This window comes from Nyctereutes procyonoides, unplaced genomic scaffold (assembly GCF_905146905.1).
Source record: "Nyctereutes procyonoides isolate TBG_1078 unplaced genomic scaffold, NYPRO_anot_genome, whole genome shotgun sequence".
NCBI lineage: Eukaryota > Metazoa > Chordata > Mammalia > Carnivora > Canidae > Nyctereutes > Nyctereutes procyonoides.
The window spans coordinates 264,166-290,502 of record NW_026575144.1 but is presented as its reverse complement, the minus strand read 5'-3'; the positions used below and the strand labels follow the sequence as shown (position 1 = coordinate 290,502).

General features: G+C 35.1%; 1 protein-coding gene and 1 pseudogene across 3 annotated transcripts in view; one reads left to right on the top strand and one right to left on the bottom strand.

Annotated features, from left to right (window-relative positions):
• The window catches only part of CTNNA3 (catenin alpha 3), a 1,663,516-nt gene that overhangs the window by 1,417,727 nt on the left and 219,452 nt on the right, over positions 1 to 26,337 (bottom strand). The gene's annotated exons all lie outside the window — the stretch shown is intronic.
• LOC129499212 (ubiquitin-conjugating enzyme E2 N-like) lies at positions 9,103 to 9,702 on the top strand (annotated as a pseudogene).

Here is a 26,337-nt window from a genome sequence, read left to right as displayed (position 1 = left end):
TTGCCTTCAAATCAAAAAAATTTTTTTTCAATCTTCTATACATGCCTCTAGAGTAATTCTGTCATCAATTGCAAGTAAATTAAAGCACTTTCTCATATTCAGGGAAGAATGTAAATGAATATCAGCAAACTAATTGGTCTTCAGAAATTTAGAAACCAATGTAATTTTAATCTTTCCTTTGCCAGGGAACATATGTGCCAACTGAGATATTCCAGAGTTATGATTCAAATTTTTTCTTTTATATAAACAACAGTATAGTAGCTATACTCATGAGTTCCTTTTTTTAAATTAGGCACATATCTAATGTACTAGTGTTCCTTCAGGGTTAAGCAGGATACATTAAAAGCCAAAATCAACTAACAAACTAGCAGCATTTTATTTTTACTAATGAACAGGCATTTAAATCTATTTCTGCAGTTTGGACTTTCAATAACCTAAAACAAATTTAAGAAGAATTAACAAATGGTTGTTGTAAAAACTATACATGATAATAAGAATTTTTAAATTATTGTTATTAAAGTAGTATCTTTCAAAATGTCTACATTATACATTATTTTAAATTATAACATAGTATAAAAACTTTGCAGGATTAAGTTAGTCTAATTAGCAACTGAATAGAGACAATTTATTAGGACCCTAGACTCACAAGACAGATTCCCCAGGTTCAAACCCCAGTTTCACCTTTTGTAGTTATGAGACTTTATTAATTTTTTTGTAGCTATGTGACTTTGGAAATTAATTAAACCTCTCTGTGCCATAAACCTCATAGGAGTTTGAGCTCATACATGTATGAGCTCAATACATGTATGAGCTCATACATATAACACACTTAGAATGGTTCCTGGTACATAATAGGCACTTTATGAGTTAGCTTTTATCATCTTTCCTAAGGGCACACAGTTTTGTTATAAGACATTTGACCAAATGGTAGAATAATTGACTCTCCCCTTCTCATTACTAAAGGAGTATAAAATGTTTGTTGTTCAGGAGCTAATGAGTCTTGGTTGAAGTAAAGATTGTCCTTTATCAATAATTAATAGTTTATGCTGTTGTTGTTTTTGAGAAAAATAATTCCAATGTATTTACTATAAAATAATAGAGTATGACACAAATGTAATTTATGTGTAAATGTCAATTGAGTGTACATGTAAATATCTGTGCTTCATAATGAAATAACATCTTTATCTTATAATTTAGAACATTGTATGTTAATTACTCTTCTCTAAAGAAAGTCCAGGAAGTAAAAAAGAAGTTGAATTCCTCTCAGTCATCTGAATCATCAATAAAATCTATAAAACATGCCTCATGGGATGACAAGAAAGACAAGGTTGTTCACAACTACTACAGTAAAAGAACTAAAAAATTTGAGAAACTACTATTAATTTGCAGGTTTGAGAGTGTTACATTTAACAATGAGGAACATCAGTGTAAAATAGAAAACATTCCATCATAAATTCAGCTCTAGAGATTTTTCCCTATAACTATAATTTCATGGATAACTCATGAAGTTAATTTCTTTCTACAACCCAACACTTCAGTGGTTTTTTTGGTAAGCCAACATGCATCTACTCTAACATCTTCACAGATTGGATCTGAAAAGTAAATACACCTCAAGCACAGTAACACATCAGCTTCAGAAAATTAACCACAAGGACACTTTTCCTGCAGTCACATGGGGACCACGTATACCTCTCTACACTTCATGGGCTTTGTGTTTTTAGGTATAGTAAATATGCAATTTACACAACAAACCTTCTCTGGGTTTCCTAAACAGATTGAATACTTATTTCTTCTTAGATTTCTTACAAATCTTTAAAAAGTATGTTTTCCATCACCAAATGAAAGAAGTCAATCAAATTAATAAGACCTTTCTGACATAGATATTTTTTCCTATTCTCAGTTCTCCAGAGTGACTGATAAGGTGCTCTGCACATTATACAAACTCAAAAAAAAAATCATGTATGATGAACAAATGAATGTATTGATATTGACATCAGAATAAACTCATACGTTTTAAATGTAAACATATAAATATTAATATTAATATAGATATTTAAATATAGATGTGTGTGTCTTTGTATGATTAGTATCCCTAATATTGGACAAAACAATATCATATGCATACTGAAAAGGACAACATCACTTTTGTGCTATTCCTACAAAAACTCATAGCTTAATAGGACCTGAATAGATATTTCTCCAAGGAAGACATGTAGATGGCCAAAAGACATATGAAAAGATGCTCAACATGACTCATTATCAAGGAAATGCAAATCAAAGTCACAATGAGATATTACCTTACACCTGTCAGAATGGCTAGAATCAAATGGACAAGAAATAACAAGTATTAGCAAGGACGTAGAGAAAAAGGAAACTTTGTGCACTGTTGGTGGGAATGTAAATTGGTACAGCTACTGTGGAAAACATTATGGAGGTTCTCAAAAAGCTAAAAATACAAATAACATATCTAGTAATTCCACTACTGGGTATTTACCCAAAGAAAATGAAAACACTAATTCAAAAAGATATATGCACCCCTACGTTTGCTGCAGAATTATTTACAATAGCCAAGATATGGAAGCAACCTAAGTATTCACCAATAGATGAATGGATAAAGAAGGTGTGTGTCTGTGTGTGTGTGCATGCATGTGTAATGGAATATTATTCAACCATAACAAAGAATGAGACCTTGAAATTTGCAACAACATGAATGGACCTAGAGAGTATTATGCTAAGTGAAAGTCCGACAGAGAAAGACAAATATGATATGATTTCATTTATATGTGGAATCTAAAAAGCAAAACAAGTGAACAAACAAGAAACAGACCCATAAATATGGAGAACAATTTGATGGCTGCCAGAGGAGAGAGGGGTGGGAGAAAAGGGGTAAGGGAATGGGCAAAACGAGTGAAGGAGAAGGGGAGGTCAGGTTTACAGTTGCAGAATGAGTAAGTCATATGGATGAATGCTTCAGCATAGGAAATATAGTTGATGGTATGGTAACAGTGTGACAAATGGTAGCTACCCATGTGAGTGTAACATAAGGTACAGAGTTACAATCATGTTGTACCCCTAAAACTAATGTAACATTGTATATCAACTATAATTTTAAAAATTCTTAAAAATTTTCATAGTCTGAATTTCACCATGAAAATATGAGACAAACTCAAACTGAGTATATTCTTGATAATAATCAGCCTATGCCCTTAAAGAAAATAAGGTCAAGAAACACAAAATCTGAGACTCTTCCAGATTAAAGGAGACTAAAGAAATATGAAAACAATGCAATGTGTGGCCCTTGTTGGATCCTGGACTATGAAAAAATAGTCATAATTTTGGGATAACTGACAGTTTAAATATTGTAGACTCTAAATTAAATAATAGTATTGTATCAGCTTTAAATTTCCTGATGTGGTTAACTGTATTGAAGTTATTCAGAACAATATCCTTGTTCTTAAAAACATGCAATAAAGTATTTAAGGATAAAGTGCATAGGGTCTCCAATTTACTCTCCAAAAGTTCAGAAAAATAAAGAGAACAGATAGTACACAATATAAACAATAAATCTAGGTAAAACGTATATGAGTAAATCAGAGTTCCTTGTACTATTCCTGTAACTTTTTTATAATATTGAAATTATACCAAAATTAAAAGCTAAAAGTGTATCTATCAAAGAGAAACAAAGAAGTACTCTTCCTAAAATGCCTATTCATTCAAAAAGAAGATACTCTTTTAAATAGAGGTAATTCCTAATATAAGCTAGAATTTCCCGATTTCACTATCTTCAGTCAATTTATTTAAAAAAATGTTATATAATATTCTACATTAATTTTAATATACTTAGAATGTCTCTTCAGATAAGCCACAGAAACAATTAAGTTTCATGTATATTTGTGAGACATCTGTTGTTTTTTGCCTGCCAGAATCTTTTAATCCTTCCTCAGGAAACAGCACCCTTTTTTTTTTCTCCATTAGCATGCTACCCTTCCCCCACTTCCTATGATCCTATAAAGGCTGTCAATATTTCTACTCTATCTTGCTCTCCTCAAGGGTGGGCACAAAACCAAGGTTAACCAATCAATCTGAACATATTAGCCCAGGGTTTACATGTTCCAGGCAGAGTCAATCAGTGTGTCTGGGGAGACTTACATATAGGAAAGAAGGTAATCATCAGCTGATAAAAAAACAAGAACAATGTAAACCTGGGTTTCTGGGAGCTCTCTTTTCTACCTCATGGAGAAAGTCAGCCTAAGAACAGGGGTAAAAGAGAAAAGCCAATGCTAGTTTCGGTTGCATTCCCAATACAGAGTTTTATTTAATTCAAAGTAATATACTTCAAAATCTTTAGTTTTAATCAGATTCAGAATAAGAACTTGAATGTTCATTTTAGTTATATTGAAAACTTCTCCCCAAACATACCACATAAAGAAATGAGCCAACACAGTGGCAGTACATGAGAAAAAAAACTAACATTACTGTGATGATTGATGATGGTATGTATTATTCCCTCAGATCTATGGAACACCACATACATACATACAATGCCAAGAACAAGACTTGGTAAGTAAGGGGTGCTCAATCTATATTTGCTGAATTAATGAAGGCTGGTGACACTCAGCTCTCACCAACTACTACTTTATCAAAAATTGAAGTGCCTAGAAATGATAACTGATGGAGAATGTACATATCATCTTCTCTTTGAAATATATTCTGAATTATGGACACATCTCTCTGGATATCCTTGTGAAGAGAGCAAAAATGTGTTTCAGTTAGGAAAATCAGTAAATACTCAAAAAATTGGTAGGTCTATGAAATCTAGGTCAAATGGCTATTAACATAATCAGCCCTAATGAATGTTCTGTTACTCTCTCCTGCCTTCACCCATTTTCCCTCAGTGTGTGACTGATGAGGGTGTTTAAATGAATAGACAAATAGAAGCCTTCTTGTAGACACTTCATACTACTGTTAACATTTATCAGCAAGCATTCAGCCCCAATTCTCATCAACAATAGATTTTAAAAGATAATAAAATTCCTCAATAGGCTTCCAATTTAATACTCTTGTCATTGTAAGAAAACAGCATTAAAGATGAAGTGAAAACCACATATGACAAGGAAACTGTTGATGAGCTAGGAATATATGGCTCATCTTTCCTTTATGGTGATATATATACGACTTTATATGTATAAATGTCAACAAATACCATGAATAAAAACTTAAATAGAAAGTAACTTGTCAGTCTCCTTATCAAAATGGTTCCAAAACAATGCTTCATTTATTAATACCTTTAAAGATAACAAAAGGATTCTAGTTATATAGCATTTGCTGAGATTTCAAGGTACTCTGAATCAATTTCCAAATGCTTTTATTTATATATTAAGGCAACCAATTTCTAAGTACTATTTCTTTCCCAGACTGAAAAAATATAATCATCATTATATTTGATAATTTTCTTCCTACTTTATACAATTCTCTAAATAATTATTTCTGCATTTATTTGTTAATTACTCTAAACTGGAAGTTTCATGAAGAAAGAGTATATTGTTAATCTTTGTTATCCAAGCACCATGCCTGGTCCATAGTTGGTGCTCAATAAATGTTTGTTAATGAATAAATGTGTTTGCCAATTTGCCAAGTTCTTGTGAATAATATTCAAGAAATATTTCATTCAACCCAAATTCAATTAGTCCCTACTGCTACTTTTTTAAAGTATATATTAGAAATGTTTCCAAATTAGTTGGGGACTTAGATATCTGCATGTCACACAAAGCACTTAGTGCACAAATCACATGTAATAAAAGTTACTTTGTTTTGCTTATAAAATGCAATAGGGAAAATTTAACAACATATCAAAATTTAGAGATGTCTCCACTTCTTTTTGTTCATTAGTGCCATGTCCTTCACTCATTCGAAATTTATTACTTATCTACTTAACTATGGGCCAAGCACCACACTAAGTACTGGAAATACCAACCAAAGCACATGAGATACAGGTTAGTGAGGGAGATGTTAAGAAATAACAATGACAGGGCACCTTGGTGGCTCAGTGGTTGAGCATCTGCCTTAGGCTCAGGTTGTGATCCTGGGGTCCTGGGATTGAGTCCCACATTGGGTTCCCCACAGGGAGCCTGCTTCTCCCTCTGCCTATGTCTTTGCCCTCTCTCTCTGTGTCTCTCGTGAATAAATAAATAAAACCTTTTTAAAAAAAGGATGATGATATGCATAACTTAAAACCTCTGTAATAGGAGCATTACATAAGGGGCGCTGGGGTGGCTCAGTCAGTTAAGCATCCAACTCTTGGTTTCAGCTCCAGTCATGATCTCAGGGCTCTGGGCTGTGCACTCAGCAGAGAGTATGCTTTAGATCCTCTCCTCTCCCTCGGTCCCTCTTCCCTACTTGTGTTCTCTCTCTCTAAAGTAAATAAATAAATCTTTTTTTAAAAAAAAGTTGAGCATTGCACAAAATATCTGCTGGAGCACAATTCAGTGGAGAGGCACTCTCCCTGGTAGAGAAGAAGAATTAGAAAACTCCAGGGGGTATCAGCGATCATGTAGAAAAGAGAATTATTAATTCCATACAAAGGGAATAGAGTATACTCTCGGTTCTTCAAAACTGGAATGCTTCCTCTCTTTGGTCAATGTTGTTCTGTGATTCTTCTTGATGAGAATAAAACTGCAGGAGCAAGGTCTAGCTACTAAGGACTTAGTCTTACTGAACTCTCTATCAAATATGGCAGCAAGTGATATCCATCTATTGCCTTTTCCTCTACCCTCTGCCTGAAGGTAAGATTCTTAAAGTGCCCAAATGGAGTAAAGAACTAGAGCTAGTATCACTCACTCTGCAATGATCAGAGAGGTCATCTGCTACTCATAGTGGCCATGAGTCACCAGTCTGAGGTGGCCATGAGTCACCAGTCTGAGGTGAAGGAAAACAGAGAGAAGTGTTATAAGCATTCTTACTGCTTTTAGCAGAGTAAAAATTATCAACCCACAGGGCTTTAAAATCACAATTCCATTATTCCATATTCTATTCTGAGAAGAAAGTTGTTGCCTACTCTTTTATACAAAGCACAGCAAACACAATTTCCAAATGAAAGGACTTTGGGCAGGAAATTTATGGACACTATGCACTCTCCCATGTTGCCAAGAGATATCATGTCCCTAGGAATGTCCTTCAAGATCAGAGACCTTGGCTTAAGTGAGAACTAAGATCCTACCTCAATTTCATGCCATTATGGGAGTGCCACAGGCCCCTGAGGAAGAGAGTTTACTCAAAGGTCATAAAGCATGAAACAAACACATGGAGTTTCCAGGATAAGGAATGTTCAGGGACCACAAAGAGGTTGCATGTGCCTAGAACACAGAAGAAATGGGTAGAAGCATAAAATGATGTTAGATGATTAGAACTAACTTATGGAGAGATTTGCATCCTATGATAATAAGATCATTATGAGTTTATCCTGTGAGTAATGGGGAACCAACAACACTTTCAAAGCAGAGAAATGAAGCAGTATGTTTGGATGATAACCATGGTGGCAGCATGGGAAAATGACTGAAAAATGGAAGACCCTGGAAGCAAAGGAGATGATTTAACTGAAGAAGCTTACTCAACCTAAAGAAGTGAGTTAACATGGTAGATCCAACTGTGGGATTCCCCTGCTTATAAAAGAGAATATCCTAGCCTGACTTTATTTAGACTAATCTGAAAATGCATAATCTAATAGTACAATGCATTTCCTGGATCGACTCACTAATTAATATTAAGATGTAAAATCTCTCTATTAATGTTTAAGTACTGCATATATGTTTCCTAAAAAGCACTTTTCTTATTTCAGAAATTGAAAAACATCTATGGGTGACCAAGTAGGGAAATTTAAAAGCACTGTACCATATGTTTAGCTATTAAAAAAAAGGAAGAAAATGAAAATTAATGTTAGTCTAGAGAGCACAGTTATCACATACTGTTTCAAAGAAATGCCAAGGGATTCTTAACCAGCAAATGAACAGCCACCAAAGATAACATGATGGGAATTTAATTTAATGTCCTAGCTGTAGGATATATTGGTTTTATTGTTTTCCAATATCAGTGAGGTTCTGTCAAGGCTCTGTTATTTCACTGAGCTGTCAAGGCCACAGAAAAGACTATTCTAAAACTTCTGTTATGGCAATAGCAACTTGCAGCAACTCCGTTATCTGAGCTACTTGAAATACTTTGTCTTATCTCACAAAGAATGTGTCAAGGAAGTGATAACTTGGAAGAGTGGCTGAATCTATTTGGAAATTTGTTTGTTTGTTTGTTTATTCCCTTAAATTACAAGCATTGTCTAAAACTTGCTTTTTCTAGATAGAGTAGGTGTGCAAATATCTCTTAAGTAAAGGAAGCACATTAGGAAATATAGATTCATTACAAATAATAAAATCCTGTGTTTTTAAGCTTTTTATAATGGAAACAATAATATACTTCAAAATTTATTTAAAAGGAAGCACTAAATAGCTAGTTTTGTGGAGAAGGAAACTAAAAGAAGGCCAAAGTTTGTTCTAGCAATTCATCTGGCTTACTGGCTAGAATTCAGAAAAGTAAGAAATCTTTTAAAAGAAGAAAACTCCTTTAACAAAATGCAAAGTAGATTTTAGGCTCTGAAAAGAATCCTGCTCTGGACTGTTATGATTAATTCCTTTGAAATCTAATTGGTGCATAAGGAAATTACCATTGTGGAGGTAATAAATAGGAGAAAACAACTGGGATGCCTAACAGAGTTCTTGTTTTATAATGCGGATATTAAAAATCTAAGAGTGATGCACTGTTGGTGGGAATGCAAACTGTTGCAGCCGCTATGGAGAACAACATGGAGGTTCCTCGAAAAGTTAAAAATAGAACTACCCTATGACCAGAAATTGCACTACTAGGTATTTATCCAAAGGACACAAAAAATACAGACTTGAAGGGGTACATGCATCCTGATATTTACAGCAGCATTATCAACAATAGAAAAGCTATGGAGAGAGCCCAAATGTCCATTGACTGATGAATGGATAAAGAAAATGTGGGTGAGGCAAGCAGAGCCAGAGTCCAGAACAGAGGCCAAACTCGGGATCTGACAAGATGGCCGGGCTGCCCCGCAGGATTATCAAGGAAACCCAGCGTTTGCTGGCAGAACCAGTTCCTGCCATTAAAGCAGAACCAGATGAGAGCAACGCCCGTTATTTTCATGTGGTCATTGCTGGCCCCCAGGATTCCCCTGAATTGAGGGATTCCCCTGATTGAGGGAGGGACTTTTAAACTTGAACTATTCCTTCCAGAAGAATACCCGATGGCAGCCCCTAAAGTATGTTTCATGACCAAAATTTATCATCCTAATGTAGACAAGTTGGGAAGAATATGTTTAGATATTTTGAAAGATAAGTGGTCCCCAACACTGCAGATCCACACAGTTCTGCTATCAATACAGGCTTTGTTAAGTGCTCCCAATCCAGATGATCCGTTAGCAAATGATGTAGCAGAGCAGTGGAAGACCAACGAAGCCCAAGCCATAGAAACAGCTAGAGCATGGACTAGGCTATATGCCATGAATAATATTTAAAATCGATCTGATCATCAAGTGTGCATCACTTCTCCTGTTCTGCCAAGACTTCTTCCTTTTTTGTTTGCATTTAATGGACACAGTCTTAGAAACATTACAGAATAAAAGCCCAGACATCTTCAGTCCTTTGGTGATTAAATGCACATTAGCAAATCTATGTCTTGTCCTGATTCACTGTTGTAAAGCATGAGCAGAGGATAGAAGTACCATCTGGATTGTTGTGAAACATTTAAAAGCAGTGGCCCCTCTCTGCTTTTATTCATTTCCCCCATCATGGTTTAAGGATAAAGCACTGTGAATGAAGGTAGTTGTCAGGGTTAGCTGCAGGGGTGTGGATGTTTTTCTTTATTATTATTTTTGAGGGGGAGAGGTAGTTTTATTTTAATTTTATGGGCTCCTTTCCCCCTTTTTATGGTGATCTAATTGCATCGGTTAAAAGCAGCTAACCAGCTCTTTAGAATATGCTCTCTAGCCAAGTCTAACTTTATTTAGACGCTGTAGATAGACAAGCTTGATTGTCTGAACTAAAATGGGAACATTAAACAAACATCACAGCCCTCACCAATAACATTGTGACTTTGCTGTCAAGTGTAGAATCCTTCCTTCAGGAAAAAGCTTGTGACCATTTTGTATGCCTTGTCTGGAAACTTCTGTAAATCTTATGTTTTAGTAAAATATTTTTTGTTATTCTACTTTGCTTTTGTACAGTTTATTTTACTGTGTTTATTTCATTTTCCCAATGTGACAATCGTATTTAAAAATTAAAACTGATGGAACATCCAAAAAAGAAAGAAAATGTGGTGTGTGTGTGTGTGTGTGTGTGATGGAATATTATTCAGCTAACAAAAAGAATGAAATCTTGCCATTTACAATGACATGGATGGAGCTAGAGTGTGTTATGCTAAGCAAAATAAGTCAGCCAGAGAAAGACAAATAGCATATGATCTCATTATATATGGAATTTAAGAAGAAAAACAGATGAACATATGGAATGGGGGGAAGAGGAAAAGGAGAGAAGGAAACAAATCATATGAGACTCTTAAAGATAAAGAACAAACTGAGGGTTTATAGAGGGAGGTGGGTGGGAAATGTGCTAGATCGGTGATGTGTATTAAAGACAGCACTTGTTGTGATGAACACTGGGTGTTGTATATAAGTGATGAAGCATTGAATCTACTCCAGAAGCTAGCATTACAATGTGTGTTAACTGAAATTTAATTTTTTTTCAATAAAAAGCCAAGAATGTGTGGACTGCTATCATTTTTGCCATAAGAAAAAGCACTTTCATCAAATGGCTTTCTCTATTTCCTCTTCTTCCCTGATTTCCCTCTGTGAACACCTGAAATACTGTTCCATTTCTCAAAAAAAAAAAAAAGAGCAACAACAAAAAACTTTTTATTGTTTTTATCCTAACAATTATTAGAATTTTCTCCAATTTTTTCAAAATTCAAAAGCAATATTATAATTAGCTAAAAGCAACAGTGGCTAAAGTCAAACTTCCTTGCCAGGCATATAGTAAATGGAAAATGGAAATTACTCCTGAAGGCAGTGGGAATGGGAGAATCACCATAATAATCAGCAATCACTTACAGTGCTCTGTCTTCTTTTCTCATTGCAAGATTATTTACCTAATGCAAATTTCTGTATTTTACTATTCTGATACCACTGAGGAATTGCTATGGGTACACATATAAGGAAAAAGAACACTATGGTTTCTAAATAATTAAGGATTAAAGTTTGCAGGTCTCAGATCACAGCAGCAATATTCCTAGGAAGAACGTCAGTGTTGGCAGGTGAAAGGGTACAAGGAATGATATATCTCCCTTAAAGCAGAGATTGTCACACTTTCCCATGCATTAGAGTCATCTGGAGGGCTTGATAAAGCACATAGTGCCCTGCCACATCTCCAGTGTCAGATTCAGTCAGTCTGGGATGGAACTTGAGATTCTGCATTTCTAACAAGCTTCCAAGTGATGTCAATGCTGCTAGTCTACAAACCACACTTGAATTAGCAAGGTTCCTGATGCCTTCTTAAAATCACTTCCATGTGTAAGAAAAGCATACAAGTTCATCTAGGAAAATTAGTCTCTGACTTCCAAATGTAACTTGCCAGCAATTCCCCATGAACTATATAGAAAATATATACAATTAAAGCAGGAATTAGTGTGACCTTTTAATAGTAGAAAGTTATAAGAAAGTCTTGAAAACAAAGATGGAATTTCAGTAGTTAACCAATTAGCACATTCATGATATGCCAGGCTGAAAATTTTCAATGTATAGGGAAAAATTTGCATTTTCTTCTAGATTCTCTAAGTTATTGACTGTCAACTTGATTTTGAAATAGAGTACTCATTTCTTATGACTTTCACTTAGTGTAGGGTAATAAATTTTTCATTTATCTAAGATAAATGGATAGAAACTAGGTGGTTTTACTTCATAAGTTTTAAGAAAATTTTTGTGTATCACTAATGGTCACAGCTGAGTCCTATTCTATTTGACTATTTGTAGGTATCAGTCATCTTTTGGAGGATGCCTAAAAAATCCACTAATTTTACTTCAAGCAAAAGCCTAAATGAAATAAAAGTAACTAGGCACATACAATATAGCTAGGCAGTGTCTCCAGGAGTCCCTACCCCCCAAACTGAGTAAATCTGTGTAATACACAACTGCTCTAGAAATCCATTCTGAGTCCAAGCCCCAAATAAGTTTCTATATTCTGGAATATTCCTGGAGGTAATAATATGCTATAGGCAGGAAGTATTTAAAAAGTATAGGGTTGTGATTAAATATAGCCTATTGTTTGATACCATTGAATAGCATCCCTGCCTTACTTAAACAAATTTATTGTTTTGGCCCCTTTGCTTTATGAAAATTTTAAAAACTCCTATTACTGCTGAGAAATCCCACTGCTTTCTCAAGAGATTCTTTTTCCTCTCAATTTTCACAGTGCTTGTAGATATTTTTCTCATATACTGTTTTTTACACAAACAAAATAAGTAGGGTCCAAAAGATTCAGCCCTGTTAGGTACAGGGTCTTCTTATTTCTAAATTAATCAAAGAAGTAGGGCAAAACTTGCCAATGAATTGGGGGTCTAAGGGATTCAAATTCACCTTTGCCTAGTTGCAGTTTGACACCACCTACTGACAGCTATACTCTCCAGACTTCAGTACAAATCAGAATGATTTTGAGTCCTGGGGCTGGCTAGACTTGCAGAAAAGCAGTGATGATGACAGAAAACCTCACTTGGCTCTAATTTAGTTACCTTGTTCCTAGGAGATTGGGTTCAAGGTCCACCTTTCATCTCCTTGTTCCTACAGAAAAACTTTCCCCACAAACTTTCCCCTTCCCCCTACATTTCCCATAGAAACAAAGGCTGGGAGGAAGACAGAAGCCAATCACTAACTGCATTATATCTAAGAATCCAAAATCAATTAGCATAAACATTCACAAACAGTGTTTATATGAATAAAGATCAAATATCTCTTGACTAATAATCAGAGCACATAAATGTAGCAGTTCAGTAATTAACAAATGGCACCCTGGGTTAATATGGTGAATTAAATGCTCTTACCTAATTTCAAAAGTTTGCCTTTATAATTTTGGGGTACTCTTACTATTTAAAATATTTTTCTATTGTATAGTAAACAATAAAAGGGAAATCATTTATATACCATTAATGAATTGAAAATATATGCATGAATTATTTTTTAAATGGGCCTTAGTAATAGAATTATGGATATGCAAATTAAGAACATATTTTAATAGGTTTTTTCCCAGAGCGCAACTATAATAATTGTAGTTGTAAAGAGAAATATTAACAATGTAATATAGCACAATAAATGGACAAATATCTGGGGAAATTAATTACAAAAGTAGTTTCAGTCAAAACAATAACGTGACAATTTATTCCTGTAAATCTCAAATAACACGTTCCTTCCAAAACTTGATTATGATATTTGTTTTTATCTTTAGAGGGACATAAGGATCATATATTAACCCAATGAACTTGGTTTTGCTTTGTGTTTTTCAAGTATTTATTAGATTATAATTAAAACTTTAGTACCTCCTTACAGATAAAAACCCTAAGAGTATCAAAATTTACCCCATAAGTTTCTCTCATTTGCTTTCATTAAAATAGAGTACAAATAAAGTGACCTGGCTTGCATCCATCTTTCTTTCATATTCTCATATATTTAAAAATCTTTATTATAAAACCCTCACTAGTAATAACTGAAATTACTATTTGAATAAAATAGTGGTGGTGCAATGTTATTAACCAATAACTGATATTCTCTTCATAAAAATGTTTGAATCCCAGTTCTATTTTCTTAATAAGCTTGAGGAGAATGAGAACAGATTAATGATTCTCCAATGTAAAAAATAGCAGGCATTTATTTGTGTTGTATATAGTTAGCAAAAAAGGTCTTATTATATTAACTAGTTAGAACTTATCAACCTTCCAAAATGGTCTGATCATTATTTGTTTCCATTCATATTTGTTAAAAACAGAGAAATCAAAAATAACATGAAGAAAAAGTATAAAAACATCCAGGTCCTGATCAAGTGTGTGGGGTTTTTCCACATGCCACAGCCTTTCTGATGAAGTGAACAGTCTACACAATCAGAATCTCCCTCCCCTCCTCTCAAACTGGTCAGCAAATAATCTACAGGACCATTCTGAGAAAAACAATTGAATATGTCCTCTCAAAGTAAATAAGCCTTGCAATTTGGAAGCTAAATTTGTTTTTTATTTGTTTGTTTCTACTTAAAAGAGAGGAAACAAAACTGTACTAAGAAAAAGACATCTCTCTCCCTCTTTCACTTATTAGAAGCCAATGAGTTATCAACTAAGAGAATTACCAACACTTAAATGATAAAATGTCACTCTGATATTTCTCCATGAAAATTATTTTAGATGAGAGAAACATATTATTTTCTCTTGGCTTACACTGCCAAATTCCTTGCCCAAATCCTTCATATTTCATTTGCATACTGCAATGCTATTTGGCTCCCTGCTCCAGAGTCCTCCTATTCTGAAACATTACAAATATGACCAAAGATGTCCTTTATCTGTTGTTTTAGTCACATAATTACATAATTTTCTATTACTCAATTAAGCTCAAGGAGAAGCTTTTTCCTAAAAAGATACCAGATTAGTAATCTGAAGAACTGGACTCTAGTCTTGGATATAAATTTACGAGCCATGTAACCAAGGTAGTATCATTTCAACTCTCTTAGTTTCTATTTTCCTATCTGTAGATAATGAGGATTGAATTGGACTAGACAACTTCTCAAGATCTCTGGGAAAACCAGACAGCTATATGTAAAAGAATGAAACTGGACCACTTTCTTACACCATACACAAAAATGAATTCAAAATGTATTAAAGACCTAATGTGAGACAGGAAACCATTAAAATCCTGGGGGAGAAAACAGAAGTAACCTCTTTGACATTGGCCTTAGCAACTTCCAACTAGTTATGTCTCCTGAGACAAAGAAAACAAAAGCAAAGATAAACTATTAGCACCTCTTCAAAACAAAAAGCTTCTGGCTGTGAAGAAAACTATCAAAAAAACTAAAAGGGAGCTTATGGAATGGGAGAAAATATTACAAATAATATATCTGAGAAAGGGTAAGTATCCAAAATATATAAAGGTTTTATCAAACTCAACACCCAAGAAATGAATAATCCAATTTTAAAATGGGCAAAAAACATGAAAAGACATTCTTCCAAAGAAAAAGATGCTCATCATCACTTGTCAGGAAATGCAAATCAAAACTATTATGAAATATTAACTCTTACATGCTAGAATGGCTAAAATCAATAGGTGCTGGTGAGAATGTAGAGAAAAAGAAACCTTCTTACACTGTTGGTGGGAATTCAAACTGGTGCTGCCACAGTGAAAAACAGTATGGTGTTTCCTCAAAAAGTTAAAACAGAACTACTTTATGATCTCACAATCACATTACTAGGCATTTACCCAAAGAATACAAGAACACTAATTCAAAGGGATATATGCATCCCAATGTTTATAGCAACAGCAACATTATTTACAATAGCCAAGATATGGAAGCAGCCCAAGAGCCTATAAATTGATGAATGGTTAAAGAAGATGTTATATATATATAACATAAAAATGTGTTTTATATATAAAATATTATATGTATATACGTGTATACATTATATGTATATATACAAAATATTAAAATATTTTATATTTTGGAATATAGTGGAATTATATACATATATAGTCAAATATTATTCAGCCATAAAAAGAATGAAATCTTGCCATTTGCAATGAGATGAATGGAACTTGAGAGTATAATGTATAGCGAGACAAGTCAGTTAGAGAAAGACAAATACCATATGATTTCACTCATATGTGGAATCTAAAAAACAAAACAAGCAAAGGGAAAAAAATAGAGACAAAGGGGCCCACAATCAAGAAACAGAGTCTTGGGGCGTGTAGGTGGCTCAGTTGGTTGAGCATCCAACTCTTGATTTAAGCTCTGGTCTTGATCTCAGAGTTGTGAGTTCAAGCCCCACATTGGGCTCCATACATGGAGCCTACAAGAAAAAAATTTTTTAATTTAAAAAATAATAATAAAATAAAGAAACAGAGTCATAATTAGAACACCCAAACTGATGGTTACCAGAGGGGAATTGCTGGGATAGGTTAAATAGGTGATGGGTTTAAGGAGTGCAATTGTGATGAGCACAGGGTGATGTATGTAAGTGTTGAATTACTATATTGTACACCTGAAACTAATATAGCACTTTATGTTAACTAACTGGGATTCAAATTAAAACTTTAAAAAAAATTTAAAAGAATTGCTACTTTAGAGGGAACTTTCTATTTAATAGTAGAAGGAAACTATATATTTAATGGTAGCCTGTCAATTTTTTTTAACTTTTCATATATAAGAAAGATGAAAGAAGATATAAGAAAATGGTTTTAATCCCTTTCTTCATGGATACTTGGGTCATTCATTTAATCAAAAAAATATTGTACTTGATATGTGCTAGACATATTGACCATGAGGCAATAGAAAATAGATAAGAAAAATCTTATATTGGGATGCCTGGGTGGCTCAGCAGTTAAGCGTCTGCCTTCGGCTCAGTGCATAATCCGGGAGTCCCAGGATCGAGTCCCACATCAGGCTCCCTGCATGGAGCCTGCTTCTATCTCTGCCTGTGTCTCTGCCTCTCTCTCACTCTGTGTCTCTCATAAATAAATAAATAAAATCTTTAAAAAACTTTTTACTTTAATACTGCTTCTGGTCTAGTAGAGTATAAAAATACATCATATTACATATAATTATGAGCTGGGAAAACTTTTTTTTAAAGAATGGGCATGAATCATACATATCTATACATACACACATACCTCACACCTTTAGCCTAGAAAGAAAACAGTTCTCAGGGCAAGAAAATATCCTTGTATCACAAGCTTAAAGGCAGCTAAAGATACTTTCTTCAGCAAATATAATGAATAAATTTTGTTGTTCTTGCCAAATTCCTATGAGTTAGTTTATAATTGAAATTTCAGATAGCTCTTTAAGTTAGCAAAATGGATAAGCCTCATTAAGGGAAAAATTTAGACACTAAGGGAAGGCAATTGCCTTCTTGCTCCTGCTCATCATCTTTCTCAAATTATAGGTAGAGAGGAGACCAATCATTCATGGGTCCCTTCATTTTAACCTTTTATTATCACCTGAAGTCAACAAATAATGGACTACAATCATCCTTCTTCTGATGTCAGCAATTAAAGGAGCAAGTATATCCCTACCCTGAAATGGAGAGGAATGGTAGTTATCTTATTCCCTGAGTACTATAAATTTTGCTTTTATAAAACGGTTCCCTCTGGGGGCACCTGGGTGATTCAGTCAGTTTAGCAGCTGACTCTTGATTTCAGCTCAGTTCATATTCTCAGGGTTATGAGACTGAGCCCTGTGCTGGGCTCTGTGCTGGGCATGGAGTCTGCTTAAGAGTCTCTCTTGGGATCCCTGGGGTGGCGCAGCAGTTTGGCGCCTGCCTTTGGCCCAGGGCGCGATCCTGGAGACCCGGGATCAAATCCCACATCGGGCTCCCAGTGCATGGGGCCTGCTTCTCCCTCTGCCTATGTCTCTGCCTCTCTCTCTCTCTCTCTCTCTCTCTCTCTCCGTGTGTGTGACTATCATAAATAAATAAAAATAATTATAAAAAAAGAGTCTCTCTCTATCTCTCTCCATCTGCCCCTATCCAACTCTCTCCCTCTCTAAAAAAAAAAAATTTAAATTTAAAAATAATAAATAAATAAATAAATAAATAAATAAATAAATAAATAAATAAATAAATGTATGTATGTTCCTTCTGGAATTTTCAGGATCTGTGGCTTCAGACTTCCACATCACTCAGCATCAGAGTACTAGTTTATTAACCACTCTTCTTGGCTGTGTTTCACAAATACTTCTAAGTGCTTCATGTGAAATGATTTATCTAGTCCTCATTAACAAGCCCCATAAAACAGGTACCAGTGTTACCCTCATTTTAGAGATGAGCCAAATGAGGCTCACCAGCTTGTATGGGAAACAGAATTCAACCCAGGCTCCAGATTCCATACTCTGCACCACTTAGATATGGATACAACTATACACAAGTGGTAAGAAAATACAAGATAAGAAGCATACTGAGAATATGAAATAACTGGGACTCTGCCAGATAACATGTACAGTATTCTTCCCATATTAAATACCCATTCAATTAAGATTAATAAATCTCAAAAAAATCAAAAATAAATAAATAAAATATTAATAAATCTGTTTTAAGAGACAAAAGATTAAAAGTGTTACTTTCTCTAGAAAAAGGGGATAAGAATGAAAGTAAACCCACATGGTTTGAAAAAGTTAATTAACTAGGAGCCTTATCAAAGACAGAAACACTGTCTCCAAGGCTATTCAATATCATATTCCAAACTAAATCTTTCCCCAAAAACAGGTTCTTCCTCCAGAGCTCCTACTCTAGTAAATGGCCCCATGACTCACTTAACTAGAAACCTGGACAACATCTGGACTCTAGCCTCTCCCTAGCCCACACATACAACTTAAATGTTCTTAGGTCCTACTCCTAAAGACCTCTACAGTCCAACCATTAGTGTAGCCCACCATGATCCTGTTCCTGGACCAATAACACTGATTTCTTAATTAGTCTCTTAACATTATCCCTCCTGCCTCTTCAGCCCAATCAACTCCACACCAAATCCATTCTCCACAGCCAGAGATGTCTTTAAAAAAAATTTATTTACTTGTCAAAGAGAGAGAGAGAGACAGAAGCAAAGCAAGGGGGGCAGGAAACATAACAGGCTTCCCTAACACACAGAAGATAGAGACCCAAACAAAATGCCAAGATGGAGAAATTCATTCCAAAAGAAAGAACAAGAAGAGGTCATGGCCAAAGATATAATCAAAACAGATTTAAATAATATGCCTGAATCGGAATTTAAAACAACAATCATAAGGATACAAGCTGGGCTTGAGAAAAACATAGAAAAAACCAAGGAGTTCCTTACTACAGAGGTAAAAGACCTAAAAATTAATTAGGATGAAATTTTTAAAATGCTATAACCAAGAAGCAAAACTGACTGGATGTAATGACCATAAGGATGGAAGAAGCAGAGAAACAAGAGAAATAGAAGGTAAAAATATGGAAAATAATGAACCTTAAAATAAGAAGGAAAGAAAATATTGTATCATCAAGTAGACATATGGAACTCAGTAACTCCATAAGGTGTAATAATATTCATATCATAGGAGTCCAAGAAGAAGAGAAGGAAAGGGGGGCAGACAGTTTAAGCAAATTACAGCTGAAAATTTCCCTAATCTGGGGGAGGAAACACATCCAAATGCAGGAGGCATAGAGAATGCTCCACAAAATCAACAAAAGCAGGCCAACACCAAGACATATCATAGTAAAATTTGTAAAATACAGATATTAAGGAAAGAATGCTGAAAGTAACAAGGGAAAAGAAATCCCTAACCTACAAGGAAAGACAAATAAGGTTAGCAGCAGATCTGTCCACAGAAACTTATTATGTCAGAAGAAAGTGGCATGATATATTCAATGTGCTGAATGGGAAAAATATGCAACCAACAATACTTTATCCAGCAAGTCTGTCATTCAGAATACAAGCAGATACAGAGTTTCCCAGACAAACAAAAACTAAAGAACTTCATGATCAGTAAATCAGCGCTGCAAGAAATATTAAAGAGGACTCCTTGAGTGGAAAAGACCAAAAGGAACAAAGTCTAGAAAGCAACAGAGAAAATCTCCAGAAATGCCAATTTTACAGGTAATACAATGGCACTATAATGCTATCTATCAATAATCACACTGAATGTAAATGGACTAGATGCTCTAATCAAAAGATATAGGGTATCAGAATGGATAAAAAAAAAAGACCCACTTATATGCTGCATATAACAACCTCATCTCAGACCTAAAGACACTTACAGATTGAAAGTGAGAGAATGGAGAACGATCTATCATCCTAAAGGACATAAAAACCAAGCTGTAGCAGCCATACTTATATCAGACAAACAATATTTTAAACTAAGGACTGTGGGGCACCTGGGTGGCTCAGTCAGTTAAGTGTCTGCCTTCAGCTTAGGTCTGGATCCTGGGATCCTGGGATCCTGGGATCGAGCACCAAACTGGCCTCCCTGCTTAGCAGGGAGCCTGCCTCTCCCTTTCCTATGCCACCTACTCCCTCTGCTTGTGTTCTCTCTCTCTCTCTCTCTCTCTCTCTCTCTCTCTCTCTCTCTCCCTCTCAAATAAATAAATAAAATCCTTAAAAATAAATAAATAAACTATGGACTGTAACAAAAGTTGAAGAAGGGCAGTATATCATAATTAAGGGGTCTCTCCAACAAAAACATCTAGCAATTATAAAAATTTATGCCCCCAGCTTGGGAGTACTTCAATATATAAATCATTTAATGACAAATATAAAGAACAATAAAATAATAGCAGGGGACGTTAACACCCTACTCACAGCAATGGATAGATTATCTAAGCGGAAAATCAGCAAGGAAACAATGGCTGTGAATGACACACTGGACCAGACAGACTTAAGAGATATATTCAGAATATTTCATCCTAAAGCAGCAGAATACACATTCTTTTCGAGTGCACAGGGAACAGTCTCCAGAAGAAATACAAATAATTATAAGAGTTTATTATGAAAAATGATATGCAAACAAGTTGGGCAATCTGGAAGAAATGTATAAATTCCTAGAAACAGAACTACCAAAACTGAAATAGGAAGAAATAGGAAATTGAAACAGACCCATAACCAGCAAAGAAATTGAATCAGTAATCAAAAATCTCCCAACAAACAAGAATCCAGGGCCAGATGGCCTAGCAGGGGAATTCTACCAAACATTGAAGAATAATTAATACCTATTCTTCTAAAACTGTTCCCCAAAATACCAATGGATGGAAAACTTCCAAATTCATCCTATGAGGCCAGCATTACCCTGACTATAAAACCAGACAAAGATCCCACTAAAAAGGATAATTACAGGTCAATATCCTTCATGAACATAGATGCAAAAACTCTCAACAAAATACTAGGGAGTCAAATCCAACAGTACATTAAAAGAATCATTTGCCACAATCAAGTGGGATTTATTCCTGGGCTTATAGGGGAAGTTCAATATCCTTAAATCAATCAATGTGATATACCACATTAATAAAAAAAAAGGATAAGAACCATATGATCCCCTCAATAGATGCAGAAAAAGCATTTGACAAAATAGAGCAACCTTTCTTGATAAAAACCCTCAACAAAGTAGGGATTGAAGGAACATACCTCAACATCATAAAGGCCATATAGGAAAAATCCACAGTTAATACCATCCTCAAAAGGGAAAAACTCAGACCTTTTCCCCTAAGGTCAAAAACACAACAAGGATGCCCATTCTTACCATTGTTGTTCAACATAGTACTAGAAGGCCTAGTCTCAGCAATCAGAGAACAAAAAGAAATAAAAGGCATCCAAATCAGCAAAGAAGAAGTCAAAATCACTCATCATGGGTGACATGATGCTCTATGTAGAAAACTTCACAAAAAAATTGCTAGAACTGATACATGAATTCAGAAAAGTCATAGGATATAAAATCAATGTACAGAAATCTGTTGCATTTCTATACACTAATAATGAAGCAGCAGAAAGAAAAATCAAGGAATTGATTCTATTTAGAATTATACCAAAAATCATAAGATTCCTAGGAATAAACCTAACCAAAGAGATAAAAAACCTGTACTCTGAAAACTATAGAACAATATGAAAGAAATTAACACACAAGAAATGGAAAAACATTACAATCTCATGGATTGGAAGAGCAAATATTGGTAAAATGTCTATATTGGCATGCCTGTGTGGCTCAGTTGAGCAGACAACTCTTGTTTTTGGCTCACGTTGTGGTCTCAGGGTCCAAGGATTGAACCCTCTGTCAGGCTCCACAACCAGAGTCTGTTTCTCCCTCCCCCACAACTCACACACACACTATCTCTCTATCTCTCTAAAATAAATAAATAAATCTTTTTAAAAATGTCTTTACTACCCAAAGTAATCTACACATTCAATGTAATTCCTATCAAAATAGCACCAGCATTTTTCACAGAGCCAGAACAAACAATTTTGAAATTTGTATGGAAAGAGCTCAAATGTCCATTGAATGATAAATGGATAAAGATGTAGTATATCCATATACAATGGAGTATTACTCCGCCATCAAAAGGAATGAAATCTTGACATTTGGAAGGGAAGGAAAAATAATATAAAAACAGAAAGGGAGACAAAACATAAGACACTTTTAACTACAGGGAATAAACTGAGGGTTGCTGGAAGGGAGGTTGGTGGGTGGACAAGTTAAACTGGTGATGAGCACTAGGGAGGACACATGATGTAATAAGTACCGAGTGTTGCATGTAAGTGATAAATCACTAAATACTACTCTGAAACTAATACTAAAAAGAAGAAGAAAGAAGAAAGGAAGAAGAAGAAGAAGAAGAAGAAGAAGAAGAAGAAGAAGAAGAAGAAGAAGAAGAAGAAGAAGAAGAAGAAGAAGAAGAAGAAGAAGAAGAAGGAAGAAGAAGGAAGAAGAAAGAAGGGGAGGAGGAGGAGGAAGTGGAGGAGGAGGAGGAGGAGGAGGAGGAAAGAAGTTGATAACTTGAGAAGCTCCATATCTACTAAAACAATTGAATTTGTAATTAAGAATCTACCCACAAACAAAACATCAAACCTGGATAGCTTCACTGATGAACTCCATCAAAAATTAAAGAAATAATACTAGTCCTACACATAATCTTTTAGAAAATAGAAGAGAAGAAAAAAGCTTCACAAATCACTCTACAATGCCTACATTACCCTAATACTAGAATCAGACAAAAACATTGCAATGAAGGAAAACTATGGAACACTGTTCCTCAGGAACATTATAATGGATTGAATGGTGACTCAAAAAAAAAAAAAAAAAGATATGCCCACATCCTAATTTCCAGAACCTGTGAATATTACATTATATGGCAAAAGAGTGAATGAATATAACCTTTTATAGTAAATAATGTGATTATATTAAAGATCTTGATAAAATGAATGTACCCTGATTTGTCCGTGTGGGGCCTAAACGCAATTACACGTATCTTTCTAATAGAGAGGCAGAGAGAGTTTTGACATATAGACACACGGAGTAGAAGGTGATGTGAAGACAAAGGCAGAGATTGGAGTGACATGGCCACAAGCCAAGGATCACCTGGAACTATGAGAAATTGGAAAAGCAAGAAATACATTCTTCCAAGAGACTCTATAGGGAGTGTGGTCCTGATGACACCTTGATTTTGCACTTCTGGACTCCAGAACTGTGTGGGAATAAATTTCCATTATTTTAAGCCACTGAGGTTGTGGTAATTTGTTACACAACTCTAAGAAACCAATACAAATATAGATGGTAAAATTCTTTTTAAATTGAGGTATAATTGATGTATAACATTATATTAGTTTTAGGTATACAACATAATGATTTGCTATTTGTATACATTGCAAAATGATCACCATTATAAGTCTAGTTAACATCCATCACCATACATAGTTACTGAAAAAAAATTTTTTCTTGTGATGAGGACTTTCAAGATTTATTATCTTACCAACTTCCAAATATGCAATACAAAATTATTAACTATATTCACCATTCTATATATTAGATCCTCATGACTTATTTATTTTAAAACTGGGAATTTGTACCTTTTTAAGATTTCATTTATTTATCTGACAGAGAGAGAGCACAAGCAGGGGGAGCAGGCAAAGGGAGAGGTTCTGGAGAAGCAGGCTTCCTGCTGAGCAGGGAGGCCAATGTGGGACTCAATCCCAGGACCCTGGGATCACAACCTGAGCCAAAGGCAGACACTTAACCGACAGCCACTGAGGCACCCAAGTTTGCACCTTTTGACCCCTTCACCAATCAGTTCTTTGTATGATAGACAGCAAAGATTCTTAACAGAAGTATACATGAAAGGAATGTCTTAAATACAGAAGAGGAGTCCCAGAAGGTACTAAGGTGTTGGAGCAGAAAGAGAAACAGTGCAAAACAAACCATAAAAAGGAAGCAAAGTACCACAGAAACGTAAATATGAGAGAGAAGAGTAAACGGTAGTAATAACTATATTTACTGAGTAGTAGTAACTATATTTACTGAGCACTTACTCTGCGTCAGGGACTATTCCAAGCAAATTTACAGTGAACCTCTGCAACAACTCCATGAGGTAAGTATTGTTATCATTCCCATTTACAGATGAAGGAAGTAAGGAACAAGAGGTTAAGAAACTTACTATCATATAGCTAGTTTTGAGTTAGAGGAGGAATTTAAACAAAGATTGATGTAGCTCCAGAGTCTGTGCTTTACCACCAAACTCTGATCAGAGAGGCTCACATCCTGGGTGGTGACTAAGAATGATAGGGACCTGAAGTGAAACATGATGAGTTTGACTGACTGTAAGATTTCCTAGAGAATCATTCTAAACAGAACCATGGTAGATGAGCAGACATTCTTAGAGTCACCAGAAGTCTTGAGTGATGGCCTTCTGAGAGTTTTCTTGTCTCTGGTTGATAGGAAGGCTCCAGGCTCTCTAGGTGGTGTCATCTAAATCCTGGATAATTATGAAAGATCCAGAATTACATTTTCCTGCTTACATAAAGTTGCTGTAATTCAGACATTTCTGGGTTAGAGATCAAGATGGCACATGCTAAGGCTGGCAAACTGGAACCCTCCTGGTGGGAGGCAAGACAAAGGCAGTTTAGTTCCTACTAACTATAGAGTTATATGGAGTTCTCTAAGAGCAACAACAAAAAACAAACAAAAAATACCCCAAAGGGCAAAATCCCATGAGAAATAAAATGTCCTAAAGGACAGACAGCAGTCTGATGGACTCCCCTTGAGAACTGGTGGTGGTCAGGAATCATCCTCAAATTTAGAGGAAGAAGGATTCCAGGATGTTGGGTAATTTGAGACCCTTCACAACTCTACGAACTTTATGTGCTTACCAGATTATCCACTCATCTCTCTAGGATCATCTCTTGCTGATCTCTCGTGTGTCCCTCATCCTCCAGGCACACTGCATCACTTGCATTTAGGTTCTTCAATGAGTCAAGTTCTCCTCTGCCTCCATGTCAACACCACTCCAATTCTATCCCCTCCACTATCTTCATCACCTCACCTCTATTTTTGTACCTCAAGAACAATGTCTACTAGTTTTTGTTCTTTGGGTCCTAAGGAAGACATCTATAACTTGAGAAAGTCTTCTTGCTAGTTATGTGCCCCTCTTGCATGCTTCCACTGCACCCTGTTTACCTTCAGTATCCCTATGACCTTGAACAGGTCACTCATCCTCTCCAAGTGTCAGGTCACTTATTTTCTCCAAGTCAGCTTCCAAGTATGTAAAATGAGGATGCCAAAACTTGCCTTTCAGAGCTATTTCCAAGATGAAATAAAGTAATGTATGTAACAGCTAAACACAATGTTGGTTTCCTTGGATTTGTTCAATAAACAGGAACAAAATTGCTATTCTTGTTATAGTTGTTCCATTGCTGCAATTATCATACTGTATAATAATTGTTTATTTTTCTGCCTTCCCCATTAAACTAGGATGAGGGAAGGAATTAAATTTATATTTTGTTGCTTTGTCTGTATCAAACACATTAAACAGTAATAGTCAATGTCAATGTATTGAATGAATATGTTTTGAAATATGTAACACATTGGATATGTAATGAAAAGGTATTGAGTGAATGAATAAATGAACAAATGAATAAACATTGGAAGTTTCTCTTTGTGTCATCATGATGAACTTCTTAGACATCATTTCCCACTACACTTAGAGTGGACAGACCTGAATCACCCCTAGCCATACCACTTCTGTGAAAAATAGAGTTCCCAAAAAAATTATTTTCCAAAGTTTAGACAGCTACATCTACTAAGTATTAAACAATCAGAATGGCCTGGATTTCTTGTACCTCCCTCCCTAACACACTCTCTCTCTTACCTCTGAGTTTTTTGCCTAACCTGAGAACAATCATGTCAACACACTTTTATAATTCTGACATTTCAGTGACATTTTCCTATTGAACCATACGTTAGTCTCTCTTGTCTCCCCTATTAATATGAAATTCCTTCAAGATAGGCATTTGAATATTTTTAAGTATGTTCCAGGGACCTAAAAGAA